The sequence below is a fragment of the Chiloscyllium plagiosum genome, chromosome 10 (genome assembly GCF_004010195.1).
Source record: "Chiloscyllium plagiosum isolate BGI_BamShark_2017 chromosome 10, ASM401019v2, whole genome shotgun sequence".
NCBI lineage: Eukaryota > Metazoa > Chordata > Chondrichthyes > Orectolobiformes > Hemiscylliidae > Chiloscyllium > Chiloscyllium plagiosum.
In genome coordinates this window covers 26177370-26191963 of record NC_057719.1, presented here as the reverse complement: position 1 = coordinate 26191963, position 14594 = coordinate 26177370, and the positions used below count along the sequence as shown (strand labels likewise).

The 14594-nt window shown below is 43.3% G+C and overlaps 1 non-coding gene across 1 annotated transcript; it reads right to left on the bottom strand.

Annotated features, from left to right (window-relative positions):
* Positions 1-277: 277 nt before the first annotated feature.
* Positions 278-359, bottom strand: trnal-aag. Its single transcript has one exon. It is a non-coding gene; the product is annotated as a tRNA-Leu (tRNA).
* Positions 360-14594: the final 14235 nt, after the last annotated feature.

The window sequence follows — 14594 nt, the reverse complement described above, 5'->3', positions numbered from 1 at the left end:
TGAGGCGGGAATTGAAACCGGGTCTCTGGCGCTGTGAGGCAGCAGTGCTAACCACTGTGCCACCATGCCGCAATAACAGTAGAACTGCTTGCGATTTTCCGCGCGGGAGGCGAACACGATCATGACAGCACAGACACTTTCGAAATTTCCGCACTTTCCCACACCACAGTTAATTCCCCGCGAAGCAAACGCATTTTGCTTCTGTTTTAAACATCAATACAGCGGGGATTGAAACAGCATTTTAACAAGCTGCGTCGTTGAAGTTGATCAGCAGAAATGGCAGCGGTGGGATTCGAACCCACGCCCCTGTCGAGACTGGAGCCTTAATCCAGCACCTTAGACCGCTCGGCCACACTACCAGCCACACTAGCATGGCCAATATTGTTGTGGTTAGCAAAATGTACCAAACCTATAAAATTTCTAATGGTTGCTGTTTGTCACACCTATCCAAAAACTGTCTAGCATTTCTTGATCTCTGTATAGCTTGTTATACCTGGGATCACTGATTACCCAGATGCAGGAAATCTAGATCCAAAAGCCAAGCCAGATGTCAGAACAAAACATAGGTGACCAACAGCACCATCATGCTGGCAACAAGGGAAGGGCTAAGAAGGTGCAGAACTTAAACACATCAATGCTATTCAGAGATAACAAAAGGTAAATTTCAGAAGATGACAATGTTTTCCTTGTTAACTTTATATAAAAAGTCAGTGTTATAGGGTGATCAGAAACTTCTACAACCATTAAAATCATACGTGATGAAAAGACAGAGCAGCACACAATAAAAGCTGAAATAAACAAGGGAGCTATATATTAGCAATGTATAACAGCTGCATATCCTGAAAAACATGTCCTAGAAGTCTGCAGCATGAAAGCAGGCCCTTCGACCCAACTTGCCCATGCCACTCAACACACACCTCAATAAGTGACACTCCATTGGTACAGCCTACAAAAGACCATCTCAAATAATGGATCTCTAATTCTATACTTTTCAGAGTTTCTCATCTATGCAAAACTGTACTGGGCAGCTCAGGCAACACTCCAAGGAAATGTCAGTGACTCTGTTGTCCTCTCTCAGGATGGCAGTAATAATCTTCCCATCACTGCCACTCCATCCTTATTGTGGCCGGTCAGCCAGACAACACAGACTGAAGCTGCACAAGCTGAGGCTGATGCAGTCCAAAACTAGGGAATTGTCACCTTATACAAGAAGTCAGGAGCTTTCAACTAGTTATACACAACCACCTGCTTAGATCTGTGAAAGAGCGCGATGTATGGCACATAGAAAACAAAAATAAAGGGATGTGCAAGGGTGATCTTGTATGCAACATGTCATGATTTAATTGATGCTGTTGATTTGAAATGTTACTTTGGTGGTTATTATTTCAGAACTGTGGCCAAGTGTCTTGTGTGTGGGTTCCTTCAAGCCTGAAGTGGTCTCATGTGGATTAGGTCTAACTAGAAGAGTCATGTTGAGTAAACAAGATCAAGTTTATTGCATTACAGGAGCTATTTACAGGTTACATGAACATGACCTACATTACCACAAAGACAGTTGGCAGCACACTAGCCCCAGGGGATTTATGGTTCAAAGGCTGGATTTTGGATGAACTTATTCTTTTTCAATCACCTTAACCACAAATGTTGAATTTGTCATAAATAATTGTTCACCGAACTCTGTTGCAATCTGACACAACTTAATTGCAAATTTATCTATTGCCTCAAATGGTGCAGACATTGCAGTTACTGCTTCTTTGCTTGTACCTCATCTTGAACCTCTCTTCAATTTTGATAGTAGCAGAGACCATTTTGGCTAATCCACTATCCTCACCTCTTTCTATCTCTTCGATAGTATGAAACTTACCTCTCAACTTTGCTTCCTGCCTGAAGTGTTGAAATCCTCAAGTTTAACTCACCATTAATTGTGTCTCTCAAATGAGAGTAGCCTGTGATCCCTTTGCTTCACTGAACTTTAGACATTGTTAAGATGATCTATATTGTAAGCCACAACTATCATTACGACAAAGCAGGACGTATATTGCATGAACTTATTTGCTTGAAGTACTGGACAAATTAATAAAAGGGATTTACTGAAAGATATCAAGGTTTGTTCATGATCAGTGCAGAAAGGGTTAAGAGGAAGGTGGTGTGCCAATGAAGTAGCAAGGCATCTTGAAGATATTTTATTGTTTTTAAACCATGGGTGGAATCTTATAGGGGTTCAGCAAAGTGGGTCGGGAGATTTGTTGAAGAATTACAAAGTCTGACAGGGCCTATTTGTACATCAGGAGCATCTCGCTCCAGCTTTTATGATTTGACCATGGCGTAATGAGTTTCTCACAGGCAGCAGCAAGTAGAGTTGTTTGTTAAACATTTGGTTAGCGGGTCCACTCACGTCATTAATGTTCAGTTGTCTGGTTAAGCAAGCTGCACATGAAGAGATCTTGAAATGCATATCAGAATAGATAGTTGGTGACCTCAGCTTGCTGCATGCTCTAACTGATGGCCATGTTGGATACCAGATCCCAACATCTATGAACATGCTCTATGAGCACCAGCCACATGCACCTTATATCTCTGGACCTAAGCTCCTAATATGTGTCAGCCTCAGGATGCCTCAGTGTACATCTCTGACCCATGCTATTCAATGCTGCACCTTTACTACTGCAGCTACTATCATTGTAATACTGCAGCAAAGACACTCTGTACTCATGGACATGTACCCAGACCTTGTACTGGACCAGGCTGTAACTCCATGCTCTATTCGCTGTCCAATGCTCACTCACTCTGAGTCTACCTGCATGTTCCTTTGCATTGCCTTGCCTGTGTGTACATTCAGAGCTACCAGACTCATATTACTTGGGATGGTCAGAGTCAAGATGCTGTCTACACTAGGCTAGCCCACCATCCATCATGGCACTTTCCATCCGATTGGGGCTGTTTTGTTACTGTAATGAGAGAGTGGCAGGTACTACAGGGGTTGGTATGGTGGTTCAGTGATTAGCACTGCTGCCTCACAGCACCAAGCACCCAGGTTCGATTCCACCCTGGGCGGTTGAGTGGGGTTTGCACATTTTTCCTGTGTCTGCATGGGTTTCCACTGGGTGCACCAGTTCCCTCACACAGTCCAAAGATGTTCAGGTTAGGTGGATTGGCCATACTAAATTGCTCATAATGTCCAGGGATGTGCTGGCTATGTAATTAACTATGGGAAATGCAGGGATAGGGTGGGGTTGGGGTGGGGGCCTGGGTAGAATACTCTTCAGAGGGTTGGTGTGGACTCGATGGGTTGAATGACCTGCTTCCACACTGTAGGGATTCTATGAAAGTGGGTGGCATAGCTGTTAATGTTGGTACAAGGGGGGGGAAGGGCTGAAAATGTGTTGCTGGAAAAGCGCAGCAGTTCAGGCAGCATCCAAGGAGCAGGAGAATCGACTTTTCGGGCATGAGCCCTTCTTCAGGAATGCCCTTCTTCTCGATTCCTGAAGAAGGGCTCATGCCCGAAACGTCGATTCTCCTGCTCCTTGGATGCTGCCTGACCTGCTGCGCTTTTCCAGCAACACATTTTCAGCTCTGATCTCCATCATCGGCAGTCCTCACTTTCTCCACAAGGGGGGGAAAGTGCTGTTGGGGTTTGGAGTGAGTGATAACAAGTGAAGGGAGATGTGAGAGATAGAGTGTGAGCTATCAAAGAGAAGATATGACACTTGCCCTGGCAAAGGACACTGACCTTCCTACAATGCTGTCCAGTTGGTTGAGACTGCATTGGGTCGGATGCTAACATTGGATCAGGCTGACGCGAAAGTGATTGCTGGGCCTCTTGCTGAGATATTTGCATCATTGACAGTCACAGGTAAGGTGCTAGAAGACTGGAGGTTGGTTAACGTGGTGCCACTGTTTAAGAAGGATGGTAAAGACAAGCCAGGGAACTATAGACCAGTGAGCCTGACATCGGCGGTGGGCAAGTTGTTGGAGGGAATCCTGAGGGACAGGATGTACATATATTTGGAAAGGCAAGGATGATTAGGGATAGTCAACATGGCTTTGTGCATGGGAAATCATGTCTCACAAACTTGATTGAGTTTTTTGAAGAAGTAGCAAAGAAGATTGATGAGGGTAGAGTGGTGGATGTGATCTATATGGACTTCAGTAAGGCGTTCGACAAGGTTCCCCATGGGAGACTGATTAGCAAGGTTAGATCTCTTGGAATACAGAGAGAACTAGCCATTTGGATACAGAACTGGCTCAAAGGTAGAAGACAGAGGGTGGTGGTGGAGGGTTGTTTTTCAGACTGGAGGCCTGTGACCAGTGGAGTGCCACAAGGATCACAGCTGGATCCATTACTTTTCGTCATTTATATAAATGATTTGGATGCGAGCAGAAGAGGTAGAGTTAGTAAGTTTTCAGATGACACCAAAATTGGAGGTGCAGTCGACAGCGAAGATGGTTACCTCAGATTACAACAGGATCTTAATCAGATGGGCCAATGGGCTGAGAAGTGGCAGATGGAATTTAATTCATACCATTAAGCGTGTAGCAGGACTTATGAATTTAATGGTAAGGTTCTAGGGAGTGTTACTGAACAAAGAGACCTTGGAATGCAGGTTTATAGCTCCTTGAAAGTGGAGTCACAGGTAGATAGGATAGTGAAGAAGGCGTTTGGTATGCGTTCCTTTATTGGTCAGAGTATTGAGTATAGGAGTTGGGAGGTCATGTTGCGGCTGTACAGGACATTGGTTAGGCCACTGTTGAAATATATCATGCAATTCTGGTCTCCTTCCTATCGGAAAGATGTTGTGAAACATGAAAGGATTCAGAAAAGATTTAAATGGATGTTGCCAGGGTTGGAGGATCTGAGCTCTAGGGAGAGGCTGAACGGGCTGGGGCTGTTTTCCCTGGAGCGTCAGATGCTGAGGGGTGACCTTATAGAGGTTTACAAAATTATGGGGGACATGGATAGGATAAATAGACAAAATCTTTTCCTTGGGTTGGGGGAGTCCAGAATTAGAGGGCATAGGTTTAGGATGAGAGGGAAAAGATATAAAAGGGACCTAAGGGGCAATGTTTTCACGCAGAGGATGGTATGTGTCTGGAATGAGCTGCCAGAGGAAGTGGTGGAAGCTGGTGCAATTGCAACATTTAAAAGGCAACTGGATGGGTATATGAATAGGAAGGGTTTGGAGGGATATGGGTTGGGTGCTGGCAGGTGGGACTAGTTTGAGTTGGGATAACTGGTTGGCATGGACAGGTTGGACCGAAGGGTCTGTTTCTATGCTGTACATCTCTCTGACTCTATGACTCTATGGCATGGTCTGGAGTACTATCTCCCTCTACTGGTCCTGGGGGGAGAGGACATCCTACCTATGTATCATACCATGCCCATAATGTAGGGCGCTAGTTTTCTCCTGTTTGTTGTGCCTGGGGCAAATGTCAGGAACTGTCTAGGGCACATCAGGACCGACAGTGTTTGTCTGAATGCTCAATAGGGTCTTAGAGATGGCATTGCTGCCAGGGATGCTGGTTAATTCTGAGATATCTGCTGCCTGGAGAGTTGTTTTGGAATGGTGTGTGGTAAAATAGGCTGGAATCGGATGTATACGATGTAATGGGGCATGATTTGGTGTTAATGAAGTGAATCTGGTTGGATACAGTGAGAAAACCCTTTCATCCACCTCTCTTAAAAGAAAAGCTTGATACAATTTGCTGAGAAAGAAAGTAAAAAGTAAAATTCAGCCCAATGAATCTGGAAGTCGGCAGTTGATGGTATGCATTTGAGTCTTGTGAAGGCTATATCACTATCATTATATTAGGGCCATTTGGAATTGCATGTTATTACATTCATATAATATTTGACCTTGGAGTATCCACAACACTGTGCTTGTGTTGCAAGGGACATTTATTTTGATTTATCTTGCACCTAAGAAAGATGAGATCTCTCTGGGTAGTTCCACTATGCCTTGAAATCTCACAATAAATTTGCTTCAAAGAACAATTAACCTGTGGTATGGTAAAATATGGAGTCTTGATTCTCAACTTCCAGTATCAGGTTATAACACTTAAGATTTTCATGGGCTAAAATAGTTTTTGAAAGGGTATAAACACAGCCCTTAAATGGCAGTGATCACCTGACCACAGATTGAGGCAAGTTCAAGAAACCAATGCAGAAAGAACAAAGATGTTTGAATTAAAATTACCATTTTCTTTAAAGACTTTGAAATCAGGGAACTGAGTCAAGTGTCAAGAACTTCAGATCTGTTTTAATTTACACTTGTACACGAAGTTGGATATTAAAAGTTTGCCAACACCAACTCAACTTTAAGAAATATAGGACCCAGACTTAAGACACACAAATGAACTATTTTTCAGTAACTGCTTGGCACAGCAGCAGAAAGAGAAAGAAACCAAAAAATGCTGGAGATCACAGTGGGTCAGGCAGCATCCATGGAGAGAAAGCAAGCTAATGTTTCCAGTCTCCCAACCCCAGACAACCCGCTTCTACCTCCTTCCCATAATCCACAAACCAGACTGTCCCGGTGCACCCATTGTATCAGTCTGTTCCTGCCCCACCAAGCTCACTTCCTCCTACCTTGATTCCATCCTCTCTCCCCTTTTCCGGATCCTGCCCACCTACATCCATGATTCCTCTGATGCCCTCTGCCATATTGACAATTTCTAGTTCCCTGGCCCTAACTGCCTCCTATTCACCATGGATGTCCAATTCCTCTCCAACTCCATTGCCCACCAGGATGGTCTGAGAGCTCTTGGCTTCTTCCTCGACCAGAGGCCTGAACAATCCCCATCCTCCTCCATTCTCCTCCGCCTGGCTGAAATTGTTCTCTCAGTGAACAATTTCCCCTTTAATTCATCTCACTTCTGCCAAGTCAAAGAGTGGCTATGGGCAGTGACATGGGTCCCAGTAATGCCTGCCTCTTTATGGGTTATGTGGAACAATCCTTGTTCCAGTGCTACACTGGACCCTCCCACAACTGTTTTCTTGGTACATCGGCAACTGTTTTCATGCCACTTCATGCTCTGCCTGGACCTTGAAAAATTTGTTCATTTTGCCTCCAATTTCCACCCGTGTATAACTTTCACATCATCCATTTCCTTCACTTCCCTTCTTTTCCTTGACCTCTCCATCTCCATAATCTGCTCTCCACTACAAAGCCACTGACTCCCATAGCTACCTTCACTATGTGGCTTCACATCCCACATCTTGCAAGGATTCTATCCAATTCTCCCAGTTCCTTCACCTATGCCATATCTATTTGGAAGATGCTACCTTCAAAAACAGCGCTGCTGACATGGCATCCTTCTTCCATAATTGTGGTTTCCCGCTTACTGAGGTTGAAAGGGCCATCAACTACATCTGACCTATCACCCATGTTTCCACCCTTACCCCTTCCCATCACTCACAACAGCAGGATCAGGTTCCTCCTTGTCCTCATTTTTCATCCCACCAGCCTCCACATTCAAAGATCACTCTCCGCCATTTCGGACAACCTCAGTAGAACACCATCACCAAACACATCTTCGCCTTACACCCCTTGTCTGCATTTCACCAGGGATTTTTCCTCCGGAACACCTTAGTCCATTCCTCAATTGTCAACTCCATCACTGCTTTCCATGGCACCTTCCCATGTAACCGCAGAAGGGAGCAACACCTACCCCTTCACCTCCTCCCTGCTCACTATCCAAAGGTATAAACTGTCTTTCCAGATGAAGCAGCATTTCACCTGTACCTTCTCCAAACTTGTGCATTTTATTCACTGCATCCAGTGTGGCCTACTTTACATTGGAGAAACCAAACGCAGACTGGATGATCGCTTTGCAGAACACCTCCGGTCCGTGTGCAAGTGTGACCCTGACCTTCCTGTAGCTGGCCATTTTAACAAACCGTTCTGTTGCATGCCCACTTGTTTGTCCTCAGCATGCTGCAGAGCTCCAGGGAATCAAGGAACAACATCTCATCTTCAGACTAGGCACTTTACAACCTTTTGGATGCAATATTGGGTTTAACATCCTCCAATTATGAACCCACTCCAATTTCTTCTCTTTCTTCTAGCTTTACTTGTTACATTCTCTGTCACCATGTCCTCTTTCCCTTCCCCCACCCCTGTGGGACTGTCTGTTCTTTCCAGTCTGGCAGTTAGACACATCATTGTTCTGCCATTCTCACATTCCGATCACCAAAACAATTTCTCCCCCAGCATTTCATCTCCCCTCCACTTTAACATAAATGCTGTCCCTCCACACCTCATGTCAGCTCTGAAGAAGACTCATCTAGACTCAAAACATGAGCTTGCTTCCTCTCCATGGATGCTGCCTGACCCATTGTGATCTCCAGCACTTTTTGTTTTCAAAACAGATTCCAGCATCTGCAGTAATTTGTTCCTAGAAAGAGAAAGAAAATTAATTGGTCAAACTAAAGAGTGAAACATTTTATTTCATTGACTCCTTTCATCATCCAAAAGCCAGCATCTGTCATAAAACAAATTAGAGAAACATCCATCTACAAGTACTCAAGGATTCTATAAATTTCACCATAGTTGAGAGCACAAAACAAATAGACAGCTGTGGTCTCACGTTCAACTAGAACAATTCAATAGTTGTAAGAACTTTTTAAATTGCGTATTTTTCTGACCATACTGTGCATTCTTCTTTTTAAAGTTTTTTATCCAAATTGATGTCTATGTTTGATCCCGCATTTTGTTACTTTCCTCGGGGTTTATAAGTTTAAAAAATGCCTTCATCTTTTACTCAAGAAAACTGTTCAACTGACTCCTTAATTTTGACTGGTACTATGTTTTAACTGAAGTGTGGTGTTGTTGTGTGCTAAAACAATAACTTATGATGGGACTTACCAAGGGGACTAAAGAGAGAGGAGCTGATACACCTTCTTCACCATTAACAGTTCTGACTTAAATAAGTTAGGTATTACTAAAACCTATCACAAAAGCTTTTGATTCCCTACAGTGTGGAAACAGGCCTTCCGGCCCAAAAAGTCCACACTGACCCTCTGAAGAGTAACCCACCCAGACCTGTTTCCCTCTGACTAATGCACTTCACACTATGGACAATTTAACATAGCCAATTCACCTGAACTGCACATCTTTGGATCATGGGAGGAAACCCACACAGTTGCCCAAGGCTAGAATTGAATCTGGGACGCTGGTGCTACAAGGCAGCAGTGCTACCCACTGAGCTACCATGCCACACCTATAACCTGGTGAACAGTATGAAGCATGTTGTATATTTCACAGTTTTCATAGTTTTGAATGCATTTAAGTTAAAAAAAAAAGCTCATTCTACTCTGCTGATTCATGTAGATAATCTGCTGACTGCTGGCAACAGAAATAATTAACTCAACAGGGCAACAGAGGCCTTGCACAATTTTATTGAAAGCAAGTTGTAAGAGAAGTAAAGGAAAATGCTGACTGAAAGTATTTTTCAAAAATCCCATGGTACTTGTTACTATTCGTTTCAAGGTTAAATGCAAAGACAGTTTTGTCTTTTATCCTCTCATTGTCACTGATACTTCTTTCCATCCTTAGCATAGATTGATTCTGAAATATGGCCAATGAAATAAAATAGATTGAAAAAAAACACATTGCGATTTATTAGATTGTGTTTGCATGCCTCCTCCAATAGCTTGGCATTATCACTAAAGGAGAACTGGTCATGTGCTCAAGTACATGTCTGCCGGATTGGGTCAGCGACACATGATGAGACGTCAGACCTAAGGGATAAACCTATTTGGGCCCACCTTCACCAACCTACCTGTCACAGATTCATTTACCTATGGAAATAGGAATGACCACCTCATTGGGGACAAAGTCTCATCTTCACACTGAGGAAATTATTCATATGGAACAGATCTATTTGCTAAAGTCTCGCCATCAACAGCAGCAGGACTCCATCACAATCACCTTGTTGCATGGATATGCCTTATGCTGCGAACAAAAACTTTTTGGTTTATCGAAGGGTTTTGGAAAGTAGCCTAGAAGCAACATTAGGGAGAAAGTGAGGACTGCAGGTGCTGGAGATCAGAGTTGAGAGTGGTGCTGGAAAAGCACAGCCGGTAAGGCAGCATCTGAGGAGCAGGAGAAAAGACGTTTTGAGCATAAGCTCACTGATTCCTGATGAAGAGCTTATGATTGAAACGTCGATTCTCTTGCTCCTCGGATGCTGCCTGGCCATCTGTGCTTTTCCAGCACCACACTCTTGACTAGAAGCAATATTAGGCATACATCAAAATAAGGTGCCAACTGGCACATTAAACAGCAAAAACAGCATGATATAAATAGAGCAAAGCTAACCTGCACGCCTGGAATGCAGTATGCAGCTTTGGTCTCCTTATCTCAAGATTTACTGTCATAGAGGGAGTGCAACATAGGTTCATCAGACTGTTCCCAGGATTGCAGGAACATTCTGTGAAGAGGTACTAGGCAAATGAGCCTGTATTCTTCAGAGTTTCAAAGTATGAAAAGTGATTTTATTAAACCTACAGCATGCTTAAAATGATAGACAGGGTGGATGCAGGTTGGGTGTTTGAGATTGGGAGTTTAGAACCAGAGGTCACAAGGGGAAAATAAGGGAAGCCACTTAAGACTAAGATAGTGGAACTTTCTTTTTACTCAGTGAGTTGTGAAATTTTGGAATTATCTACCCCAGAGGGCGGTAGAAGGGCATTTTTAACGTAGAGATTGACAGAGTTGTAAATAGCAATGCAAAGAGGATAATGTTTGGAAAGAGGCATTAAAGTGGACAATCAGGCATGATCATGATGAATGGCAGAGCTGGTTCGATGGGCTGAATGGTCTACATCTGTTCCAATTCCATAACTAATAGATCAGAGCAAAATTCAATCAGAAAATGCTAGAAATACAAATGGGTCAGATGTCATTAAGGAAGAAAGAAACCAGGTTAATGTTCTGAGTTGGTGCCAATCAGAACTCTAGGGTTTAAGTAAGTGAAAGGAGGTAAGGAGGAGAAAGACCAGGATGGTGGGCAGGAGAGGTTGTGTGGTAAAAGTTTCCAATATTGCAAAACCAAAGGGAGTGGAATGGATATGGAAATCAATCAAAGGATGTGTTTGTGTAAGGTGTGAATGGCTGGAGAGCATAGGTCTAAATACAAGGTGAAGGAACAAAGAAAGGGCAGAGAACTAAAACTGAATCAACAAAAACAAAACTAGGCAGAAAATTTCTTCTCTTGCGTGACATGAGCAATGGTGAGAAAATAGTGAGAATGAAAAAAAGCAGATTCTTAAAGTCTAGAAAAATGTTCCCGATTTTCTCCCAAGTCTTAAGTATAACGACTTCAGAATTATACCACTGGGTTTATCTTACATTTGCACGTCATTAAAGCCCTAACCTGCCTTACTTATACACCACTTTCAATTCTCTTCTTCTTCAGTGAGAAATTAGATAACTCAGATTCCTGACTGTACTTCAAAGTAAGTATCTAAAAAAAAGCTCACTGATTGCGTGTTCCAGCCAAATGGAACCTGGTTTTTCAAACCAATATCCCAGCATGCTTCGTGAGTGTCATCCTCTTCAGCCTTCATCCACATAGGTCACTATCGGCACATCACCAATCTCACCACATCGTCATGCCTGCTCTCAGACCAACCTTCTCACCATTTTAGCCCTCCACAACTTCATCCTGGAGCTCACAGACACTGATGGTTTGCATGCTTCTGCCAGGTTGTTTGTATGCAGGGCTACTCAAGTCTCTCATGCATGTACACTCACATACACATGTGCATCCACTGGCCCTTGGTTCATTTTCTTAATCACTTTATCACTTACCTGGAGACTGCCAGCTTCTATGTAACTCACACTGCCTCCTGAGGCTATCCATCTCTGAGACCAGCGTTTCCCACAGTGAGACAAAGTGAAGGACTGGGAATGATGGAAGTGGCTGGAAGAATGATTAGAAGTGATGGTGAGATGGTGAGGTGACCCCAGTGAGTGAGTGGGATGCACAGAGGGCAGGAAGGTTTGGTGGCTTGGGAGGATGTTCCATTGAATGGGTAGAAAGCAAACGATGCTGAAAGTTATAGTCCTTGACACTTAGGAAGATGTGTATGCAGTGACAGAGCTGGACTGAGTGCAGGGAGGTGTGAGGTAGCAGAGGGATGATAGTGGCTCTTACCCTTGTGAAGCCAGGCATTCATTGACTTCCTTCCTACAGTGCTGGGCATCCGTCTTCAGCTGGGACTCAGTAATGACCCAAACTGCAATTTACATCCAGGCTGGCTTCACTGGTGGCCTCCTGTGGTGATCAGCCGGAAAACTAACTGCCCGGGTCTCCACTATCCTGTTCACTAACGCGCCCAAAGTCTCGGTCTGATGCAGAAAGTGAGCTTTCCTTACCTCTCAGTCATGTGTTGAGTGGTGAGCGCCACAGTGTGAGGGGTGATTCCTAGTTTGGATTATCTGCAATGGTATGTATTGGCTCTTTAAATGTGGCATGAAAGCCACAAGTTTGTGGCAGTGGTGAGGATTTCACCTCTCTGAGCCTGAGGTTCCCGGGAAAGGTGCCCAGAAGCCTGGTTACATAATCAGTCAAGAGAAGAGTAGACCAATATGTGAGAAAAGTCACTTGGAGCTGTGATGGACCAGACATTGTGAATTTCCTGCAATAAAATGGAAAAATTCTACCCTATAAAGCAAAACGGAGGCAGAGGTTATGATCTAAAATTATTGAATTCAACATTCCATCCAGAGGCCTGTTGAGAGACGAGGTTATTTCCTCAAAATTGCTTTAAGCCTAGAGCAAGCCAAGGACAGAAAGGTCCCAGTTGGAGCACACAAATGACAGGAAGCTCAGTGTTACACAAACTGACTGATTAGATTAGATTCCCTACAGTGTGGAAACAGGTCCTTCGCCCCAACAAGTCCACACCGATTCTCCAAAGAGCAACCCAACCAGACCCACTCCCCTATATTTACCCCTGACTAATGCACCTAATACTACGGGCAATTTAGCATGGCCAATTCACCTGACCTGCACATCTTTGTGACTGTGGGAGGAAACTGGAGCACCCAGAGGAAACCCACGCAGACACGGGGAGAATGTGCAAACTCCACGCAGATAGTCACCCGAGGCTGGTATCAAACCTGGTACCCTGGGGCAGCAGTGCTAACCACTGAGCCACCATGCCACCTGTATTATACATCTTCCACAAAATGGTTAAACAGTCTCCAAGTATGTTAGCTAGCCAACAATCACTGAAATACAAAATCAAAAAGATAAAATGCTACAAGCAGCATGTCAAACAGCATCTGTAGAGATCAAAACAGAACTAACCTGCACTTGCTCTTTACACAAGGTAGTTGCTGGCAGGGCAGTTTCAAATTGTCTTGTGGTTGTATTAATCCTTTAGTTTCTATTTTTGATTTAAATATCTATTTTTAATTGAAATATCTATTTTTATTTTGGAATAATTATGGTGCAGGATAGAGTGAATACCCACAATCTTTTCCCCAGGGGTAGGGGAACCCAAAACTGGAGGGCATATGTTTAAGGTGAGAAGGGAAAGATTTAAAAGGGGCCCAAGGAGCAACTTTTTCACACAAAGGGTGGTGCATGTATGGAATGAGCTGGCCGAGGAAGTGTTGGAGGCTGATACAATTACAACATTTAAAAGGCATCTGGATGGGTACATGAATAGGAAGGGTTTAGAGAGATATGGGTCAAATGCTGGCAAAGGGACTAGAATAATTTCAGATATTTGGTCGGTATGGATGAGTTGGACCGAAAAGTCTGTTTCTGTGCTGTACAACTGTATGACTCTAATGATCTAAATTGCTAATGATCCTGTATCTTTGGTAGCGAAGAATAACTAGTGTTCTAAATGCAAAAACGATGTATACGGAACAACAATGGTCAGTACCTGGAATTCACTTACCTGAGATAGCTTGAAAGGAATGTGACCTACTCTTGGTTAGTAATGTGGAAATGAGAAGCAGCTGTCCACTGAGGTCCTGTTTTTGCTCCTGAGCTGACCATTTTTATTCATCAATGATTTAAAAGCTTTGATGTGAAAACACCAAGGGGAACCTATGTATCGGTGAAAAAGAATGGAACCTGACTGAGATTTGTTCCAGTTATTGAAGTAGAAAAGCCACCCACAACACTGCAACATGGCAACAACAAATATTAAATGTCAATGGTGATGTGAAAGATCCCAGACCTGGTGGCAGTTGTATTACAGCTTCATCCTTTCATAGGCAGGACTGTTATTACATTGTCATTTGGAACAAAGTACATTTGTCCTGGATATATATGATGCATGCATACAAGGGATTTTATTTACCTTTGGCAAGCTTCAAAAGAATTTTTTGTTTCTGTAAGCTTATCTATTTGCTATATGCCCAGTCAGTAACCAGCTTATACTAAATGGAGATTTCTCTTTAATTGAGAAATACTCATTCAATTTTGGCGTTTTCTCAACGTTGCAGCAAATTCCTGCTTCTAAATCTGTGAAGTGTAATCAATTGGCCAGTACACAAAAGCAAGTTGAATTCTATGCGTACTTTGCCAATGTACTTGGAAAGGTATGCAATAGAAAAATAAAAACATGT